This window comes from Schistocerca cancellata, chromosome 11 (genome assembly GCF_023864275.1).
Source record: "Schistocerca cancellata isolate TAMUIC-IGC-003103 chromosome 11, iqSchCanc2.1, whole genome shotgun sequence".
In the NCBI taxonomy this organism is placed as follows: Eukaryota; Metazoa; Arthropoda; class Insecta; order Orthoptera; family Acrididae; genus Schistocerca; species Schistocerca cancellata.
The window spans coordinates 83,108,403-83,129,562 of NC_064636.1; the positions used below are offsets into that span (position 1 = coordinate 83,108,403).

Genomic DNA, 21,160 nt, shown 5'->3' on the forward strand with positions numbered 1-21,160 from the left:
GGCGTTCCACAAGGTAGTGTCATAGGCCCTCTGCTGTTCTTGATTTACATAAATGATCTAGGTGCTAATCTGAGCAGCCCCCTTAGATTGTTTGCAGATGAAGCCGTAATTTACCGTCTAGTAAAATCGTCAGACGATCAATTCCAATTAAAAAATTATCTAGAGAGAATTTCTGTATGGTGCGAAAGGTGGCAATTGGCACTAAACAAAGAAAAGTGCGAGGTCATCCACATGGGTGGTAAAAGAAATCCGATAAATTTTCGGTATAAGATAAATCGCACAAACCTAAGGGGTCTCAATTCGACTAAATACCTGGGAATTACAATTACGAGCAACTTAAATTGGGAAGACCACCTAGATAATATTGTGGGGAAGGCGAAACAAAGACTGCGCTTTGTTGGCAGAACACTTTGAAGATGCGACAAACCCACTAAAGAGGCAGCCTACATTACGCTTGTCTGGTGGATTATTGCTACGCGGTATTCTTACAAGGTGCGATTGACGGAGGACATCGAAAAAGTGCAAAGAAGGGCAGCTCGTTTCGTGTTATCGCGCAATAGGGGTGAGAGTGTCACTGATACGATACGCGAGTTGGGGTGGCAAACACTGAAACAAAGGCGGTCTTCTTTGCGGCGAGATCTATTTACGAAATTTCATTCACCAACTTTGTCTTCCGAATGCGAAAATATTTTGTTGATACCCACCTACGTAGAAATGATCATCATAATAGGAGAAATCAGAGCTCGGACGGAAAGATTTAGGTGTTCCTTTTTCCCACGCGCCATTTGAGAGTGGAATGGTAGGAAAGTAGTATGAAAAAAATGTTCAAATGTGTGTGAAATCTTATGGGACTTAACTGCTAAGCTCATCAGTCCCTAAGCTTACACACTACGTAACCTAAATTATCCTAAGGACAAACACACACACCCATGCCCGAGGGAGGACTCGAACCTCCGCCGGGACCAGCCGCACAGTCCATGACTGCAGCGCCTTAGACCGCAGTAGTATGAAAATGGTTCGATGAACCCTCTGCCAGGCACTTAAGAGTGATTTGTAGAGTAACCATGTAGATGTAGATGTAGATGATGTGTATTATTCCACAAGTGTGAGAATCTGACTTTTTTTTCCTTTGGTCGGCTAAATCACCGTATAATATCACTGTAATGGTTTAGAGGATGTTGACGGTGTTATGAGCTGCTGGTGTGGTACTGATATAAACTTGTACTGGCTGCAGGCAAATGTGTACGGTTCCACACTGATTTCCACCTTCGTGGAACAGGCACATCCGACTTCTCGGCTTGAGCCAGCTTATTTGCAGTTAACGTGTGCAGTGTTTCTACGCGCCTGATGTACTGTTTGCACTGCTGTGCGCTGCGTCACGAGACAGACAGCTTAACAACGAACGTCTTCCCAGGAATGTCAAACAGGCTAGTGCACGTATAATTGTACCTATTTACCAGCGCTTATAAAAGACATTTACGAGGAAATGCTTTCGCACTGTCACATACCCCGCAGTGGAGTTTGTTGCTGTCAAGAAAAACCGGTTTTAAGCTGAACTGCGGTTTGCACAAAACATTTTTGTATTCGGACGAAAACGGCGGTGATTAAATCCTCGTGAAAAGATCACGCCGCCACACCTGTCCTTTGGTGATTATCAGCATAACTCGCTTATCAGATCCGTGACACTGACTCCCCTACTTAGCGATAGTACAAAACGCGCTGCCTTGTTATGAAGTTTTCAGATGTCCTGTGTCAATTATAGCTGGTTAGGATCCCACACCGCGCGGCAATATTCCGGAAGTGGGTTCAAAAATAGTTCAAATGGCTCTGAGCACTATCGGACTTAGCATCTGAGATCACCAGTCCCCTGGAACTTGGAACCACTTAAACCTAACTAATCCAAGGACGTCACACACATCCACGGCCGAGGCAGGATTGGAAGCTGCGACCGTAGCGGTCGCGCGGTTCCAGACTGAAGCGCCTAGAACCGCTCGGCTACCCCGGCCGGCAGAAAGGCAGAGTACGTCGTCTCTATAGAGATTTATAACCTCGTCTGAGTGTTGTGCCACTAAAACACTGTCTGCAGTTCGCCTTCCTCGTATCCTCTGTATGATGGTTCCAGTTTGCATTTTCGCAATTGTAATAACTAGCTTTTCAGTTCAATCTTCAACCTGTAATTTTCGTGAGTTACTGTGTAATCGAAATTTTACGGAATTTTTTTTAGTTTTCACCAGTTACAATGCTCCCTCCTCCCCCTTCCCCTCCCCCTCCCTTTTTGCCTCGAAATTCGTTTTCTTTAAAGAATCGAACTCCCATCAACAAAACAGCTCAGACGGTCTGATTACGTTATACACTGAAGCTCCACAGACACCACGAGTGTTCAAATACAGAGATATGTAAACAGGGAGAATACGGCGTTGCGGTCGGCAACGCCTATATAAGACAACAAGTGTCTGGCGCAGCTTTTAGATCGATTACTGCTGTTGCATTGGCAGGTTATCAAGATTTAAGTGAGTTTGAACGCGATGTTATAGTCCGCGCTCGAGCGATGGGACACAGCATCTCCGAGGTAGCGATGAAGTGGGGATTTTCCCGTACGACCATCTTGCGAGTACTGTGAATACCAGGAATCCGGTAACACATCAAATCTACGAAATCGCTGAGGCCGAAAAAAGATCCTGCAAGAACGGGAACAATGACGACTGAAGACAATCGTTCAACATGACAGAAGTACAACCCGTCTGCAAATTACTGCAGCTCTCAATGCTGGTCCACCAACAAGTGTCAACGTGTGAACCAGTCTACGAAACATCATCGACATGGGCTTTCGGAGCCGAAGGTCTATTCGCGTACCCTTGATGACTGCACGACACAAAGCTTTACGCCACGCCTGGGCCCGTCAACACCGACATTGGACTGTGGATGACTGGAAACATGTTGCCTGGTCGGAAGAGTCTCGTTTCAAATTGTATCGAGCAGATGGACGTGTGCGGCTATGGAGACAACCTCATGAATCCATGGACGCTGGATGTCAGCAGGGGACTGTTGAAGCTGGTGGAGGCTCTGTAAGCCGGTCGCGGTGGCCGAGCAGTTCCAGGCGCTACTGTCCGGAACCGTGCGACTGCTGCGGTCGCAGGTTTCAATGGGCATGGATGTATGTGATGTCGTTAGGTTAGTTAGGTTTAAGTAGTTCTGAGTCTAGGGGACTGATGACCTCAGATGTTAAGTCCCATAGTGCTCAGCGCCATTTGAACCATTTGAGACTCTGTAATGGTGTGTGGCGAGTGCAGGAGTGATATGGAGTCTGTGATACGTCTAGATCGAGAGCTGAGATATACGTATGCATCCTGTGTGATCCCCTGCATCCATTCATGTCCATTGTGCATTCCGACGGACTTGGGCAATTCTAGCAGGACAATGCAACGCCCAACACGTTCAGAATTGCTACAGAGTGGCTCCAGGAACAGTCTTCTGAATCAAAACACTTCCGCTGGCCACCAAACCCCCCAGAGATGTACATTACTGAGCATATCTGGGATGCCTTGCAACGTCCTGTTCATAAGAGATGTCCACCGCCTCATACTCTTGCCGATTTATGGACAGCCCTGCAGGATTCATGGTGTCAGTTGCCTCCAGCACTACTTCAGACATTAGTCGAGTCCGTGCCACGTCGTGTTGCGGCTCTTCCGCGTGTTCCCGGGAGCCTTGCACGATATTAGGCAGAAGTATCAGTCAGGTTACCCTCCATTCAAACGCTGTTGCACGCAGCCACTGTTATTGACTTTTATATAATAGATTTCAGCTATCAGTCGTCCTTTTGAAATTTTGTTGTCAGATCTAGAAAAAAATGGCTCTGAGCACTATGGGACTTAACAGGTGTGCTCATCAGCCCCCTAGAACTTAGAACTACTTAAACCTAACTAACCTAAGGACATCACACACACCCAAGCCCGAGGCAGGATTCGAACCTGCGACCGTAGCAGTCGCACGGTTCCGGACTGCGCGCCTAGAACCGCGAGACCACCGCGGCCGGTGTGTCAGATCTAGATTTCAGCTAGAAACTAGCCATTCTCAATGCACTATCATTTTTCATCAATACATGTAATGCCTGTTTGTCGGGCTTCATCCACAGTTCATTGAATACCCAATATTCAGTGAACTGTGGATGAAGCCCAACCAAGAGGCATTACATGTATTGATCAAAAATGATAGTGCATTGAGAATGGCTAGTTTCTAGCTGAATCTAGATCTGCCAATAAAATTTCAAAAGGATGACTGATAGCTGAAATCTGTTATTTACAAGAAGTATCCGTTTCTTTGGCTCATCAGTGTAAGTGAGTTAATGTGTTAAATACTGGATGTCAAGCGTGTAAAACATTTTTGCTTCAAGACGCAAAATCCTAATTATGGTGCATTTCTTAGTTTTGGAATACTCAATCATAGGCTTACGAAAAAGTTTAGAAAATGTTTGCAATTACGTTTATAGGTTCTTCAAATTTGGAAAGTTCTATCATTATGACAGACTGACTGTGTACTGGCAGAAGTAAAGCTGTGAGTACCAGGCATGAGTCGTGCTTCGGTAGCTCAGATGGTAGAGCACTTGCCCGCGAAAGGCAAAGGTCCCGAGTTCGAGTCTCGGTCGGGCACACAGTTTTAATCTGCCAGGAAGTTTCATATAGCGCACACTCCGCTGCATAGTGAAAATCTCATTCTGACTGAGTATAGTCTGGGTAATTTGCACTCAATTTTAAGAAAAAGCTAGTTTTTCACGCTTCTCAGGGTCTATGACCTCATACCTGTGGAACTTGTCACTTCTTCCACCTCTGGGAATGTTTTTTTGGTGCGTTAAAATCCCGAGCTGCACCCTGGTCCGGAATCCACTTTAACCTGTAGTCTGCGCTATAACTGGCCGTGTCCGTCAGCCGCGCGGGATTAGCCGAGCGGTCTAGGGCGCTGCAGTCATGGACTGTGCAGCTCGTCCTGGTGGAGGTTCGAGTCCTCCCTCGGGCATGGGTGTGTGTGTTTGTCCTTAGGTTAATTTAGGATAAGTAGTGTGTAAGTGATGTGTACATAGTTCCGCGTAGTCAGCGCGTACACAACTTTCCCACTAGAGCGCGCATGCGCAGCGCTCGTCCGTCTCCGCACTACGAGATGGCGCTGCCTTAGAGACGGACCAAATTCTGCTTCCACTGATCCGTGTATTAATATGTAACGCAGCCAGTGAAATTGCTGCTAACAAAGAACCTTTTCTCCTCGCGGATCACACTCGTGCAGTGACACCTGAATGCGCGAGGTATTATAGCGAGTGTACAGACCTCCGATTAGTCAGTCTGTACCAGTCTGTATTAGTCTGTACCAGTCTATAGTCAAGTTTCAGTCTGCGCCTAAGAAGATTATCATATTCCTGTACATAGCCATGAAGATAAATGTATAGACACTGTCAAGTATCAGAGATATGTGAGAATATAATGTACCGAGACCAAAGGAACTTCAGAATGTCAATTGTAAATAGCATCCAGAATCAAGTTACGTAATGTTTATGCTTGTTATTATTTTAATAACTGTGTGTGGAAATTAATCAATTTCTGTTTAAAGTTGGTCACCACCAATCTGCTACGTTAAGCATGCAAGTGGCATTTCTATCGTCTGACCTAATGGCAGAAGATAAACACGCCACGATAAGACCACGAGACATATTGCTGACACTCGCCTACTTCGTTAGAGCGACAAGTCAAATAATCTGATGGTGTGTGTACCGAAGGTCTTACAGTACGCACACCACAGTAAGCTTAGGGACTGATGACCTTAGCAGTTAAGTCCCATAAGATTTCGTCCACACACACATTTGTCCGTCAATTCTCAGAGTGGAAAGGAAGGCAACGGCATACTACCACCAACAGGAGCAGTGTTCAGTGTACTCAAAACAATCTTCGGTCTGATGACTGCTTTGCTTGCTTCATTTATTGACCTATGTGTCATACAATGGTATAATTTTGGAGGCACATTCAGTGGTATATGTGGATACTGCATCCAAAATGTTTTGCGAGTAGATTAAGTGGCAGCTACCTACATTCCTTTCTGCTCTATGCTCGGTTCGTCCAGGTATCTTCAGTCTCCAGGGCTGCCAGATCGTTCTCCAGGCCGTCTCTCCAGCGCCGCCTTGGTCGTCCTATGGGGCGTCTGGTGTTTGTTTTCCCCTAAAGTGCTTTCGTCGCCTATCATTCTTCTCATATACTTTTACTCTACAGCTCCTGTAGAATTGCTGGTTGTTGGATTAATAGGCAGATTTCCTCATTCCTCCCCCTCTATTCTACTTTATCTGACTTTGGTCCCCATATCTTCCTCAGTAGTCTTCTTTCAAATATTAATGGTTTTTCCTTTTCGGGTTTTGTCATGCTCCAGATTTCTGAACAGTACATGCCTGCTGGGTATATCAATGTGTTATACAGGGCGATTTTTTGCACCGTGTACAAACTCTAGGGATTGATCGATGAGAGGATACAGAACAGGTTTAAAAACTTGTGTCCGGAAATGCATGGATTCCGTGCTAGAGATCTTTTAGTCAATCATATTTGTTACAGAGATTGCGTTCTAATACGCGTTGTACCATGCAGCCCTCCTAGAGAGTGGTACTGTTCCTTATGCATCCTGCCCTAGCGCCCTCTCCTGCTGTAGTAGTTGATAATGTTGTGTCGGATTCTCTTCTCTATTGAATGCTATAATCAATGACTTTCATGTATCAGAAATGTATTAAGTTATTTAAGGAATAATGCATTCAAGTACCAATGAACTATATTCTATTTCAACTAACAAGTTACAAACATAGTGTATTTCTCACGTGAAACTAAAATTCATGTATTCCATGTATGAAGTGCTCAATCAGCATTTAATCTGTACAATCTGTGCCGGCCGCGGTGGTCTAGCGGTTCTGGCGCTGCAGTCCGGAACCGCGGGACTGCTACGGTCACAGGTTCGAATCCTGCCTCGGGCATGGGTGTGTGTGATGTCGTTAGGTTAGTTAGGTTTAAGTAGTTCTAAGTTCTAGGGGACTTATGACCTAAGATGTTGAGTCCCATAGTGCTCAGAGCCGTTTGAACCATTTTGTACAATCTGTGTAAACATACATCAGCGCAAACCATTTCAGATGAGAATACCTCATCTGAAATAGGTATAAATAGGCCATTACTAACCAACATGCTACTTAAACTATATTACTCATCCAAATACAGCGTATCACTTCCCTCTATACACTGCAAATTATTCTTAACCACGCTCATTGTGTTACATTTGTTTTTCTTTGACATTTGCATTGTATAAATTATATTCTCATCAACTAGCTAGTAACAAATTATATGGAACCATTATAACAGTTGTTAAGCATTCAATTCGATGTAACCTCAGAGAAATCTTTATATTTTATGTTATTTATATTATTTTAAAAAAAGCATTAACAACTGTATACCAATAAGACTGTAACAATGAGAAGTGAAACGTCCCCTTAGAATAATTAATGAATTACTGTGCTGATAAACCTCTAACTTATTTGATTTTCAAACAGCTGAGCAGAACTGAATGAACTGAGACATTGCTCTCCTTACGTATTCTGATCATCACTAAACTGACACAATATTTTAGCGCAACGTAATCTGACTTTCAAAAATCCCTACAAAAGAATGGCCCTGACTAACAATATCCTATACCTTTCATGAATCACTTACCTCAGAAAAATCTTCGTTACTCGAACTACTGCAATACAGGGAACGCCAATACTGCCAGCTAAATAAAAGATTCAAACTACTGAAGGCACTAACTACTGATAGGCATAGGTAGCAAATGAAAGATTTTGATAGAGAGCAAACAATATATTTACCGTAATAGCGTTCAAAAGTCATAATATATATAGCAGTTCATGATATCCAGTATTACACATTTACTCTTTCTGCCGGACACACGTCCAGATCATCCGTTCTCAAATCTCCGCCATCTCTCTCCCCACATCCACCACTGCTGGCGGCTCACCTCCAACTGCGCAACGCTACGCGCTGTTCACATCCAGCTGCCCAACACTACAATGGCAGACAACAATGCAAACTAGCCACATACTGCACACAGCACAGTCAGTCATTTTCATACAGAGTACTACGTGGTGTTACCAATATAAAAACCTAAACAGCCAACTTACATAACCCCCATGCACGCCACAAAAAATTTTACAAATTGTTTTAGGCAGTGGCCAATACAAATTTGAAAAAAAATTATAATTACAACAACAAAGAAATCAAATGCACACACTTATTGATATACTGTTGGTCAAAAGCAAAGATTTTCTCACAATCCATAAAGACAGTCCTGATCGTTCATCACAGTAAAATAGCAGTGTTTTTCTCAAAGTCTCAGCAGTAAAAGAAAATGCACACGGAAGTAGTGGATTTCTATGCAGTTTTGAAGAAGTAGTGTTGTCCTTCCAACAGAAAGACAGTGCTAACTCTTGACATGCAGACAGGTAATGGGCCACAACAGAGCAAACCCACAGCAAAATGGCTCTGAGCACTATGGGACTTAACTTCTAAGGTCATCAGTCCCCTAGAACGTAGAACTACGTACACCTAACAAACCTAAGGACATCACAAACATCCATGCCCGAGGCAGGATTCGAATCTGCGACCGGAGCGGTCGCGCGGTTCCAGACAAACCCACAGTAGAGTCAGTGATTTTCATACAGAGCGCTACGTGGTGTTACCAATATACAGGGTGTTTCAAAAATGACCGGTATATTTGAAACGGCAATAAAAACTAAACGAGCAGCGATAGAAATACACCGTTTGTTGCAATATGCTTGGGACAACAGTACATTTTCAGGCAGACAAACTTTCGAAATTACAGTAGTTACAATTTTCAACAACAGATGGCGCTGCGGTCTGGGAAACTCTATAGTACGATATTTTCCACATATCCACCATGCGTAGCAATAATATGGCGTAGTCTCTGAATGAAATTACCCGGAACCTTTGACAACGTGTCTGGAGGAATGGCTTCACATGCAGATGAGATGTACTGCTTCAGCTGTTCAATTGTTTCTGGATTCTGGCGGTACACCTGGTCTTTCAAGTGTCCCCACAGAAAGAAGTCACAGGGGTTCATGTCTGGCGAATAGGGAGGCCAATCCACGCCGCCTCCTGTATGTTTCGGATAGCCCAAAGCAATCACACGATCATCGAAATATTCATTCAGGAAATTAAAGACGTCGGCCGTGCGATGTGGCCGGGCACCATCTTGCATAAATCACGAGGTCTTCGCAGTGTCGTCTAAGGCAGTTTGTACCGCCACAAATTCACGAAGAATGTCCAGATAGCGTGATGCAGTAGTCGTTTCGGATCTGAAAAATGGGCCAATGATTCCTTTGGAAGAAATGGCAGCCCAGACCAGTACTTTTTGAGGATGTAGGGACGATGGGACTGCAACATGGGGCTTTTCGGTTCCCCATATGCGCCAGTTCTGTTTATTGACGAAGCCGTCCAGGTAAAAATAAGCTTCGTGAGTAAACTAAATGCTGCCCACATGCATATCGCCGTCATCAATCCTGTGCACTATATCGTTAGCGAATGTCTCTCGTGCAGCAATGGTAGCGGCGCTGAGGGGTTGCCGCGTTTGAATTTTGTACGGATAGAGGCGTAAACTCTGGCGCACGAGACGATACGTGGACGTTGGCGTCATTTGGACCGCAGCTGCAACATGGCGAACGGAAACCCGAGGCCGCTGTCGGATCACCTGCTGCACTAGCTGCGCGTTGCCCTCTGTGGTTGCCGTACGCGGTCGCCCTACCTCTCCAGCACGTTCGTCCGTCACGTTCCCAGTCCGTTGAAATTTTTCAAACAGATCCTTTATTGTATCGCTTTTCGGTCCTTTGGTTACATTAAACCTCCGTTGAGAACTTCATCTTGTTGCAACAACACTGTGTTCTTGGCGGTGGAATTCCAACACCAGAAAAATCCTCTGTTCTAAGGAATAAACCATGTTGTCTACAGCACACTTGCACGTTGTGAACAGCACACACTTACAGCAGAAAGACGACGTTCAGAATGGCGCACCCACAGACTGCGTTGTCTTCTATATCTTTCACATCACTTGCAGCGCCATCTGTTGTTGAAAATTGTAACTACTGTAATTTCGAAAGTTTGTCTGCCTGAAAATGTACTGTTGTCCCAAGCATATTGCAACAAACGGTGTATTTTTATCGCTGCTCGTTTAGTTGTTATTGCCGTTTCAAATATACCGGTCATTTTTGAAACACCCTGTAAAAACCTGACAGCCTACTTACAGAAGTCTTTGCTATTAGATTCAGAAGTATCCGACCCACGTTACATTTCAGGGCGGTGGGTTACTCTGTACTGTTAATGAAATAAATAAATAAATAATAAATAACTTCTCTTGATGACTAAACTCGTAGTGGATGTGATACGGCGTTGTACACAATGCTTCCGTATTCGAATCGAGAGCTTGCCGAAGTGGTGTTTACTTACGGAAAGGCAAATGGAAATGGGCGGTGGGCAGCAAGGCTGTGTCAGGAGACCTATCCCCGCCGACAACAACCACAGCATTCAATGTTTGCAACAGTGCTTCGCCGTTTGTCTGAGACAGGGTCGTTTCAGGAATCAGGAAATCATTTAGGAAGTACCCGAAATGTTCCGACACCAGACGTGAAAAAAATGATTATCACAGTGGAAGGCGACCGCCGTGTCAGTACCGGGCAGTTGGCCCGCCAGTACAGGGTAAGCCAGACGACCGCGTGGGACATTCTCCATGACAGTCGTTATTGCCCTTATCACTTACAGCGTGTGCAGGTCTTACTAGCGACAGAATTTCCACATCGGGAGCAGTTTTGTCACCGATTTTTTCACCAGGCAACCACGATACCGGGATAGGTGTCATCCATCCTGTAATATATGAGGTCATCTTCAGCCCGGGTGGAATCTTCAACTTTCGTAACAGTCATTTGTCGATAGTATGCAGAACAGGTATAGTAACAACGAATCATCTGCATCGGTGCAGCCGGAATGTGTGGGCCGGTAGAATTGGCGACCGTATTTTAGGACCAGTCTTCCTTCCACGTCGCCTAACAGGTCGGAACTACCGGCGTTTCTTGCGGGTGACTTTGGCTCCCCTGCCGGAAGAAGCGCCATTGTCGATTCTAAGGGTTATGTGGCTGCTACATGATGGTGCACCAGCCCACTTCACAATCGCAAAATGCGTTTTAGACAACTACGTGCAGAGTAAAACTGTGAGGGTCGGGAAAAACCCACCGTGGTTCAACAACAAAGTTAGGAAACTACTGCGAAAGCAAAGAGAGCTTCACTCCAAGTTTAAACGCAGCCAAAACCTCTCAGACAAACAGAAGCTAAACGATGTCAAAGTTAGCGTAAGGAGGGCTATGTGTGAAGCGTTCAGTGAGTTCGAATGTAAAATTCTATGTACCGACTTGACAGAAAATCCTAGGAATTTCTGGTCTTACGTTAAATCAGTAAGTGGGTCGAAACAGCATGTCCAGACACTCCGGGATGATGATAGCATTGAAACAGAGGATGACACACGTAAATGCTACGGTCGTAGGTTCGAATCCTGCCTCGGGCATGGATGTGTGTGATGTCCTTAGGATAGTTAGGTTTAAGTAGTTCTAAGTTCTAGGGGACTGATGACCACAGCAGTTAAGTCCCATAGTGCTCAGAGCTATTTGAACCATTTGACACGCGTAAAGCTGAAATACTAAACACCTTTTTTCAAAGAGGAAGACCGCACTGCAGTTCCCTCTCTAAATCCTCGCATCAACGAAAAAATGGCTGGCATCGAAAAAAGTGTCCAAGGAACAGTAAAGCTACTGAAATCACTCAACAGAGAAATGTCTACTCGACCTGACGGGATACCAATTCGATTCTGCACAGAGTACGCGAAAGAACGTGCCCCCCTTCTAACAGCCGCGTACCGCAAGTCTCTAGAGGAACGGAAGGTTCCAAATGATTGGAAAAGAGCACAGGTAGTCCCAGTCTTCAAGAAGGGTCGTCGAGCAGATGCGCAAAACTATAGACCTATATCTCTGACGTCGATCTGTTGTAGAATTTTAGAACATGTTTTTTTGCTCGCGTATCATGTCATTTCTGGAAACCCAGAATCTACTCTGTAGTAATCAACATGGATTCCGGAAACAGCGATCCTGGGAGACCCAACTCGCTTTATTTGTTCACGAGACTCAGAAAATATTAGATACAGGCTCCCCGGTAGATGCCATTTTCCTTGACTTACGGGAGGCGTTCGATACAGTTCCGCACTGTCGCCTGATAAACAAAGTAAGAGCCTACGGAGTATCAGACCAGCTGTGTGGCTGGATTGAAGAGTTTTTAGCAAACAGAACACAGCATGTTGTTATCAATGGAGAGACGTCTACAGACGTTAAAGTAACCTCTGGCGTGCCACAGGGGAGTGTTATGGGACCATTGCTTTTCACAATATATATAAATGACCTAGCAGATAGTGTCGGAAGTTCCGTGCGGATTTCGGGGATGATGCTGTAGTATACAGAGAAGTTGCAGCATTAGAAAATTGCAGCGAAATGCAGGAAGATCTGCAGCGGATAGCCACTTGGTGCAGGGGGTGGCAACTGACCTCTAACGTAGACAAATGTAATGTATTGCGAATACATAGAAAGAAGGATCCTTTATTGTATGATTATATGATAGCGGAACAAACACTGGTAGCAGTTACTTCTGTAAAATATCTGGGAGTATGCGTACGGAACGATTTGAAGTGGAATGATCGTATAAAATTAATTGTTGGTAAGGCGGGTGCCAGGTTGAGATTCATTGGGAGAGTCCTTAGAAAATGTAGTCCATCAACAAAGGAGGTGGCTTACAAAACACGCGTTCGACCTATACTTGAGTATTGCTCATCAGTGTGGGATCCGTACCAGATCGGGTTGACGGAGGAAATAGAGAAGATCCAAAGAAGAGCGGCGGATTTCGTGACAGTGTTATTTGGTAAGCGCGATAGCGTTACGGAGATGTTTAACAAAGTCGAGTGGCAGACTCTGCAAGAGAGGCGCTCTGCATCGCGGTGTAGCTCGCTGTCCAGGTTTCGAGAGGGTGCGTTTCTGGATGAGGTATCGAATATATTGCTTCCCCCTACTTATACCTCCCGAGGAGATCACGAATGTAAAATTAGAGAGATTAGAGCGCGCACAGAGGCTTTCAGACAGTCGTTCTTCCCGCGAGCCGTACGCGAGTGGAACAGGAAAGGGAGGTAATGACAGTGGCACGTTAAGTGGCCTCCGCCACACACCGTTGGGTGGCTTGCGGAGTATAAATGTAGATGTATATGTAGAACGTCCGGACGCGTCTCAGTCCGTTTGCATGGCCTGCTCGTTCACTGGCTCTCAGCCCGTCCGATTTGTGTTTATGGGACCATCTGCAGAACGGGTATGCCGAACCCATTCCAGATGTGGAGACACTGGTGCAGCGTATTCATGCTACCTTGAATACTGTTCGGATGCAGCCTGGCAGATGTGAACGTGTGAGGCAGAACATGCTAAGGCGCGTACACGCATACGTTGAGGCTGACGTACTGTGTTCCGGCGTAGTGACAAGCGCCGGCACGACGATCAAGAATGGAAGACCGGAGAGGGCTGTGAGACGACTTCAGCCAATAGAATGCTGACCGACCCCTCTTAGGACGACTCCAAGACACGCGCGGCCTCTACACGAAGAGAATGTGGGCGCCGCCTCGCCTAGCCGCGGGCACAGTGGAAGACGAGCCGTCATACAAACGCTGCAGCAGTGGCTTATGGACAGTATGATTTTGCTTGCACTGAATTGTACACTACTGGCCATTAAAATTGCTACACCAAGACGAAATACAGATGGTAAACGGGTATTCATTGGACAAATATATTATACTAGAACAGACTTGTGATTACATTTTCACGCAGTTTGCGTGCATAGATCCTGACAAATCAGTATTCAGAACAACCACCTCTGGCCGTAATAACGGCCTTGATACGCCTGGGCCTTGAGTCAGAGCTTGGATGGCATGTACAGGTACAGCTGCCCATGCAGCTTCAACACGATACCACAGTTCATCGAGAGTAGTGACTGGCGTATTGTGACGAGCCAGTTGCTCGGCCACCATTGACCAGACGTTTTCGATTCGTGAGAGATCTGGCGAATGTGCTGACCAGGGCAGCAGTCGAACATTTTCCGTATTCAGAAATGCCCGTACAGGACCCGCAACATGCGGTCGTGCATTATCCTGTTGAAATGTAGGGTTTCGCAGGGATCGAATGAAGGTTAGCGCCACGGGTCGTAACACATCTGAAATGTAACGTCCACTGTTCAAAGTGCCGTCAATGCGAGCAAGAGTTGACCGAGACGTATTACCGATGGCACCCCATACCATCACGCCGGGTGATACGCCAGTATGGCGATGACGAATACACGCTTCCAATGTGCGTTCACCGCGATGTCGCCAAACACGGATGCGACCATCGGGATGCTGTAAACAGAACCTGGATTCATCCGAGAAAATGACGTTTTGCCATTTGAGCAGCCAGGTTCGTCGTCGAGTACACCCTCGCAGGCAGCGCTGATGCAGCGTCAAGGGTAACCGCAGCCACGGTCTCCGAGCTGATAGTCCGTGCTGCTGCAAACGACGAACTGTTCGTGCAGATGGTTGTCGTCTTGCAAACGTCCCCATGTGTTGGCTCGGGGATCGAGACGTTGCTGCACGATCCGTTACAGCCGTGCGGATAAGATGCCTGTCATCTCGTCTGCAAGTGATACGAAGCCGTTGGGATCCAGCACGGCGTTCCGTATTACCCTCCTGAACCCACCGATTCCATATTCTGCTAACAGTCATGAGATCTCGACCAACGCGACCAGCAATGTGGCGATACGATAAACCGCAATTGCGATAGGCTACAATCCGAGCTTTATCATAGTCGGAAACGTGATGTATGAGAAATCGGTTGGAAACTTTCTCCATGCCAGCACGTTGTAGGTGTCTCCACCGGCGTCAACCTCGTGTGATTGCTGTGAAAAGCTAATCATTTGCATATCACAGCATCTTGTTCCTGTCGGTTAAATTTCGCGTCTGTAATACGTCATCTTCGTGGTGTACCAATTTTAATGGCCAGTAGTGTATATACCGAAGTACACTGATTATTTGATGTCGCCATTTGCTGGCGACACACCGTTGTGAACACGCAAAGTTAAGTATTGTCAGATTAACTTTCTGTAGTAAACAGCATTAATACGATTGGCTTGAATTGTTGTCTAGCGATCCGAGCAAACAGCTTCCTAGGCACCCTGATTTGAACAGTGGGCGGAACACAATATACTGTAATTGTTTCTGCATGGGACAGCGCGCATTAGACCGCAGTCTGTGTGACAATCTTTGATTGAATAAATGGTGTCTAACATGGAAACCATGCATTTACGGATACAAGTTCATTAGATCTTTTTTGTTCCGTATCCTCTCGTCGATCAATCTGGAGAGTGGAAAAAATCACGCTGTTTATCCTCATCTTAGAATTTGCTGGTATTGATTTTGACCAGAGCGTCTCCCTGAAGGAATACAATCAATTCATTCTCACTGCTGTTCTTTCTAAGCTATTGTTGCTGGTAAACCAACAAGATTCCATGTATATGAACTGGTGAACACTCTTGTACCTCATGGCTTCCTATCTCAAGGGATACTTTATGCTCTTGCCTTCTGCCTAATTGCAGGAACTCCGTTTTGTCTTGATTCACCTTTAGCCCAACCTTCTGTGCGTAGTTGTACATTTTCTGGTACCTTTGTTTCAGCTCTTGGATTGATTCACTTACGAGTACTATATATCATCTGCATATGCGAGACAACTGAAATTACCATCCATCTACACTCCTGGAAATGGAAAAAAGAACACATTGACACCGGTGTGTCAGACCCACCATACTTTCTCCGGACACTGCGAGAGGGCTGTACAAGCAATGATCACACGCACGGCACAGCGGACACACCAGGAACCGCGGTGTTGGCCGTCGAATGGCGCTAGCTGCGCAGCATTTGTGCACCGCCGCCGTCAGTGTCAGCCAGTTTGCCGTGGCATGCGGAGCTCCATCGCAGTCTTTAACACTGCCGCGACAGCGTGGACGTGAACCGTATGTGCAGTTGACGGACTTTGAGCGAGGGCGTATAGTGGGCATGCGGGAGGCCGGGTGGACGTACCGCCGAATTGCTCAACACGTGGGGCGTGAGGTCTCCACAGTACATCGATGTTGTCGCCAGTGGTCGGCGGAAGGTGCACGTGCCCGTCGACCTGGGACCGGACCGCAGCGACGCACGGATGCACGCCAAGACCGTAGGATCCTACGCAGTGCCGTAGGGGACAGCACCGCCACTTCCCAGCAAGTTAGGGACACTGTTGCTCCTGGGGTATCGGCGAGGACCATTCGCAACCGTCTCCATGAAGCTGGGCTACGGTCCCGCACACCGTTAGGCCGTCTTCCGCTCACGCCCCAACATCGTGCAGCCCGCCTCCAGTGGTGTCGCGACAGGCGTGAATGGAGGGACGAATGGAGACGTGTCGTCTTCAGCGATGAGAGTCGCTTCTGCCTTGGTGCCAATGATGGTCGTATGCGTGTTTGGCGCCGTGCAGGTAAGCGCCACAATCAGGACTGCATACGACCGAGGCACACAGGGCCAACATCCGGCATCATGGTGTGGGGAGCGATCTCCTACACTGGCCGTACACCACTGGTGATCGTCGAGGGGACACTGAATAGTGCACGGTACATCCAAACCGTCATCGAACCCATCGTTCTACCATTCCTAGACCGGCAAGGGAACTTGCTGTTCCAACAGGACAATGCACGTCCGCATGTACCCCGTGCCACCCAACGTGCTCTAGAAGGTGTAAGTCAACTACCCTGGCCAGCAACATCTCCGGATCTGTCCCCCATTGAGCATGTTTGGGACTGGATGAAGCGTCGTCTTACGCGGTCTGCACGTCCAGCACGAACGCTGGTCCAACTGAGGCGCCAGGTGGAAATGGCATGGCAAGCCGTTCCACAGGACTACATCCAGCATCTCTACGATCGTCTCCATGGGAGAATAGCAGTCTGCATTGCTGCGAAAGGTGGATATACACTGTACTAGTGCCGACATTGTGCATGCTCTGTTGCCTGTGTCTATGTGCCTGTGGTTCTGTCAGTGTGATCATGTGATGTATCTGACCCCAGGAATGTGTCAATAAAGTTTCCCCTTCCTGGGACAATGAATTCACGGTGTTCTTATTTCAATTTCCAGGAGTGTATACTCCAGCCCATTGCTGCTGCCTGCATAATCTTACTACTTTCTCTGATATTACAGTGAAGAGAACACATGAGAGAGCATCGCCTTGAGTAAGATTTGTTTCAATCTCGAATCTTTCTGATGTGACTTCTCGGAAACGGTCTGCTGGATGCACGCTGAAAAATCGACGAACAGACTATAGGTATTTTTATATATCCCCAGAGTTTTTCAAACAATTATCTTAAAGTATTCATTGTCGATCGGTTTTGCCGCACTACATGAACAGCGACAATGTAGTAAGCGGGTACCTTTCTTCCTTTCACCGTTTCTTGGGGTGTGTCAGCGAGAGAAAGTTTCGTAAAGCTGTAAGCCGCGCGCTATATTTGTTTCTGTCTGAAATTTAGCCTAACATTACAGAACCTAATATGATCTGAACTGATCTGAATGCAATCCGTCTTGCTATTAAATGCGCAACCGAAGTGAAACAATTATCTGGCCCTAATTAAAATTTCCACTTATCTCGCGTCTTAAAATATTGTTAGACCTGAGTTAGCAGGAAGGGTGATGGATCATTGGGACCTGCAGTCTACAGGAAACCTACTCACACCGACTTGTACTTACAGGCTAATACTTGTCACCATCCGGCTCAGCATGAAGGGGTACTTCGTACCTTGGTACACAGGGCACATGTCGTTTCTGAAGCTGAGACTTTGCCAGCTGAGCTGTCCCATATTGAAGTCACGTTTCGTCAAAATGGTTATAGTGACAGACAGATTGAACGTGCGTTACGCTATCGACCAACTGTACCTCGGGTGATTGATGATAATTCTGAGTCGACACCTAAGTCTACTGCCTTTTTGCCTTACGTAGGAAACACGTCCAACAAGATCGGTCGTATTTTACGGAAATACGATGTGAAATGTGTTTTCCGACCTCCATCTAAAATTAGAGCACTTTTCAGTTCCGTTAAGAATGATCTTGGACTGCGTAAGGCGGGTTTACGAGCTGCTTTCAAGTTCTAACGCCTCCGATTTTTTTTCTAATTAACTACTCACCCGAAATCGATGAAACTGGCGTTATTTCTCGACGTAATCGCCCTGCAGACGTACACATTTTTCACAACGCTGACGCCACGATTCCATGGCAGCGGCGAAGGCTTCCTTAGGAGTCTGTTTTGACCACTGGAAAATCGCTGAGGCAATAGCAGCACGGCTGGTGAATGTGCGGCCACGGAGAGTGTCTTTCATTGTTGTAAAAAGCCAAAAGTCACTAGGAGCCAGGTCAGGTGAGTAGGGAGCACGATGAATCACTTCAAAGTTGTTATCACGAAGAAACTGTTGCGCAATGTTAGCTCGATGTGCGGGTGCGTTGTCTCGGTGAAACAGCACACGCGCAGCCCTTCCTGGACGTTTTTGTTGCAGTGCAGGAAGGAATTTGTTCTTCAAAACATTTTCGTAGGATGCACCTGTTACTTTAGTGCCCTTTGGAACGCAATGGGTAAGGATTACACCCTCGCTGTCCCAGAACATGGACACCATCATTTTTTCAGCACTGGCGGTTACCCGAAATTTTTTTGGTGGCGGTGAATCTGTGTGCTTCCATTGAGCTGACTGGCGCGTTGTTTCTGGATTGAAAAATGGCATCCACGTCTCATCCATTGTCACAACCGACGAAAAGAAAGTCCCAATCGTGCTGTCGTTGCGCGTCAACATTGCTCGGCAACGTGCCACACGGGCAGCCGTGTGGTCGTCCGTCAGCATTCGTGGCACCCACCTGGATGACACTTTTCGCATTTTTAGGTCGTCATGCAGGATTGTGTGCACAGAACCCACAGAAATGCCAACTCTGGAGGCGATCTGTTCAATAGTCATTCGGCGATCCCCCAAAACAATTCTCTCCACTTTCTCGATCGTGTCGTCAGACCGGCTTGTGCGAGCCCGAGGTTGTTTCGGTTTGTTGTCACCACATGTCTCCTTCAACTGTCGATGAATTTCAATTGGTTTCACACCACGCAAATTCAGAAAACGAATGATTGAACGCTGTTCAAGTAAGGAAAACGTTGCCATTTTATGTATTTAAAACGGTTTTCATTCTCGCCGCTGGCGGTAAAATTCCATCTACCGTACGGTGCTGCCATCTCTGGGACGTATTGACAATGAACGCGGCCTCGTTTTAAAACAATGCGCATGGTACTATCTCTTTCCAGTCCGGACAAAAAAAATCGGAGGCCTTAGAACTTGAATGCACCTCGTATATCGTATTCCTTGTAGCTGCGGCATGGCATATATTGGTCAAACTATCAGGACCGTGGAGGACCGATGTACTGAGCATAGCCCGCATCTCGTGGTCGTGCGGTAGCGTTCTCGCTTCCCACGCCCGGGTTCCCGGGTTCGATTCCCGGCGGGGTCAGGGATTTTCTCTGCCTCGTGATGGCTGGGTGTTGTGTGCTGTCCTTAGGTTAGTTAGGTTTAAGTAGTTCTAAGTTCTAGGGGACTTATGACCACAGCAGTTGAATCCCATAGTGCTCAGAGCCATTTGAACCATTTTGTGCTGAGCATAAACGGCACACACGATTACAGCAGCCAAGTAGATCTGCTATTGCGGAACATTGCTTGGATACTGGTCACCCCATGTTATATAATAACACCGAGATATTGGCGTGCACAAACAGCTATTGGGACAATGTTAGTAAGGAGGTAGTTGAGGCCGGCCGGAGTGGCCAAGCGGTTCTAGGCGCTACAGTCTGGAACCACGCGACCGCTACAGTCGCAGGTTCGAATCCTGCCTCGGGCATGGATGTGTGTGATGTCCTTAGGTTAGTTAGGTTTAAGTAGTTCTAAGTTCTAGGGGACTTATGACCTCAGCAGTTGAGTCCCATAGTGCTCAGAGCCATTTGAACCAGGTAGTTGAGATTAAATTAGCGAGCAACCTCGTTAACAGGGATAGAGGTTTCTGTTTAAACTCTGTTCGGAAACAAGCTCTCTCCCTTGTCAAGAAACAGAGGGACAGAATCAGTGCTACCTCACCTGCGAATTCATAGTCTCACTATCGATAGATCTGACTTTGGTCATCTTTAGTGGCACTAGTGTTCAGTGTGTGTGTTACCTTTCCTGCTTCAGTCCGAGAACCGAGGTTTTAAATTTGCCTGTACGCCGCCTGTCCGTTGCAGTTTGCCTTGAAAATGGCGGGGTGTTCTCCCGCCGAAATATCGGCGGTCGCTGAAAGTGTTACCTGGCTGAATTCCCGGAAATTATTTGAAAATATTGTTGCAGATTTCTCGAAAGGACAACAGCAGACAGCTAGCAGGCAGCGGCTGAGGTAGATTTCTCTTTCTAAATAAATATTCAAAGTGATGCGTGTGATAATGCATAATGATAAGCAGTGGGGTGGGGAAGCAACTATCCCAATGAAATGATACGCCAAGACAACGATTTTAGAACGAAATATATATTTGAAAAGACTGTGAGATACTTCGGGTGATCTTTACACATAACATTGGTCTGAACAATACTATACTTATCGAAGTGAAGAATGATGTAAAAAGGGTACAGTGTTAACAGAGAATTTCTGTAAAAGTAGTACTAGTAGCTTTATTCATCTGTAGATATCTTTTACAAGGATATGGGACATGTCAAAGTATTTACAAATGGAGATCAATTTAAGAAAACCTAATTCGTATACACAGAATATATATATTTACAGACTTATAGTTAGAGACAATCCTTAGACTTACTCTTGGTATACAATACCTTTTTTACAAACAACTTATTAAATGATGAATGACACATTGTTCACCCATATCTCACTATCAGTCACTGCACACACTATAGGTCGCACACACATTGTT

General features: G+C 46.2%; 1 protein-coding gene across 1 annotated transcript in view; it reads left to right on the forward strand.

The window, feature by feature from the left end:
• Positions 1 to 21,160, forward strand: part of LOC126108235 (uncharacterized) — an 839,799-nt gene that overhangs the window by 413,364 nt on the left and 405,275 nt on the right. The gene's annotated exons all lie outside the window — the stretch shown is intronic.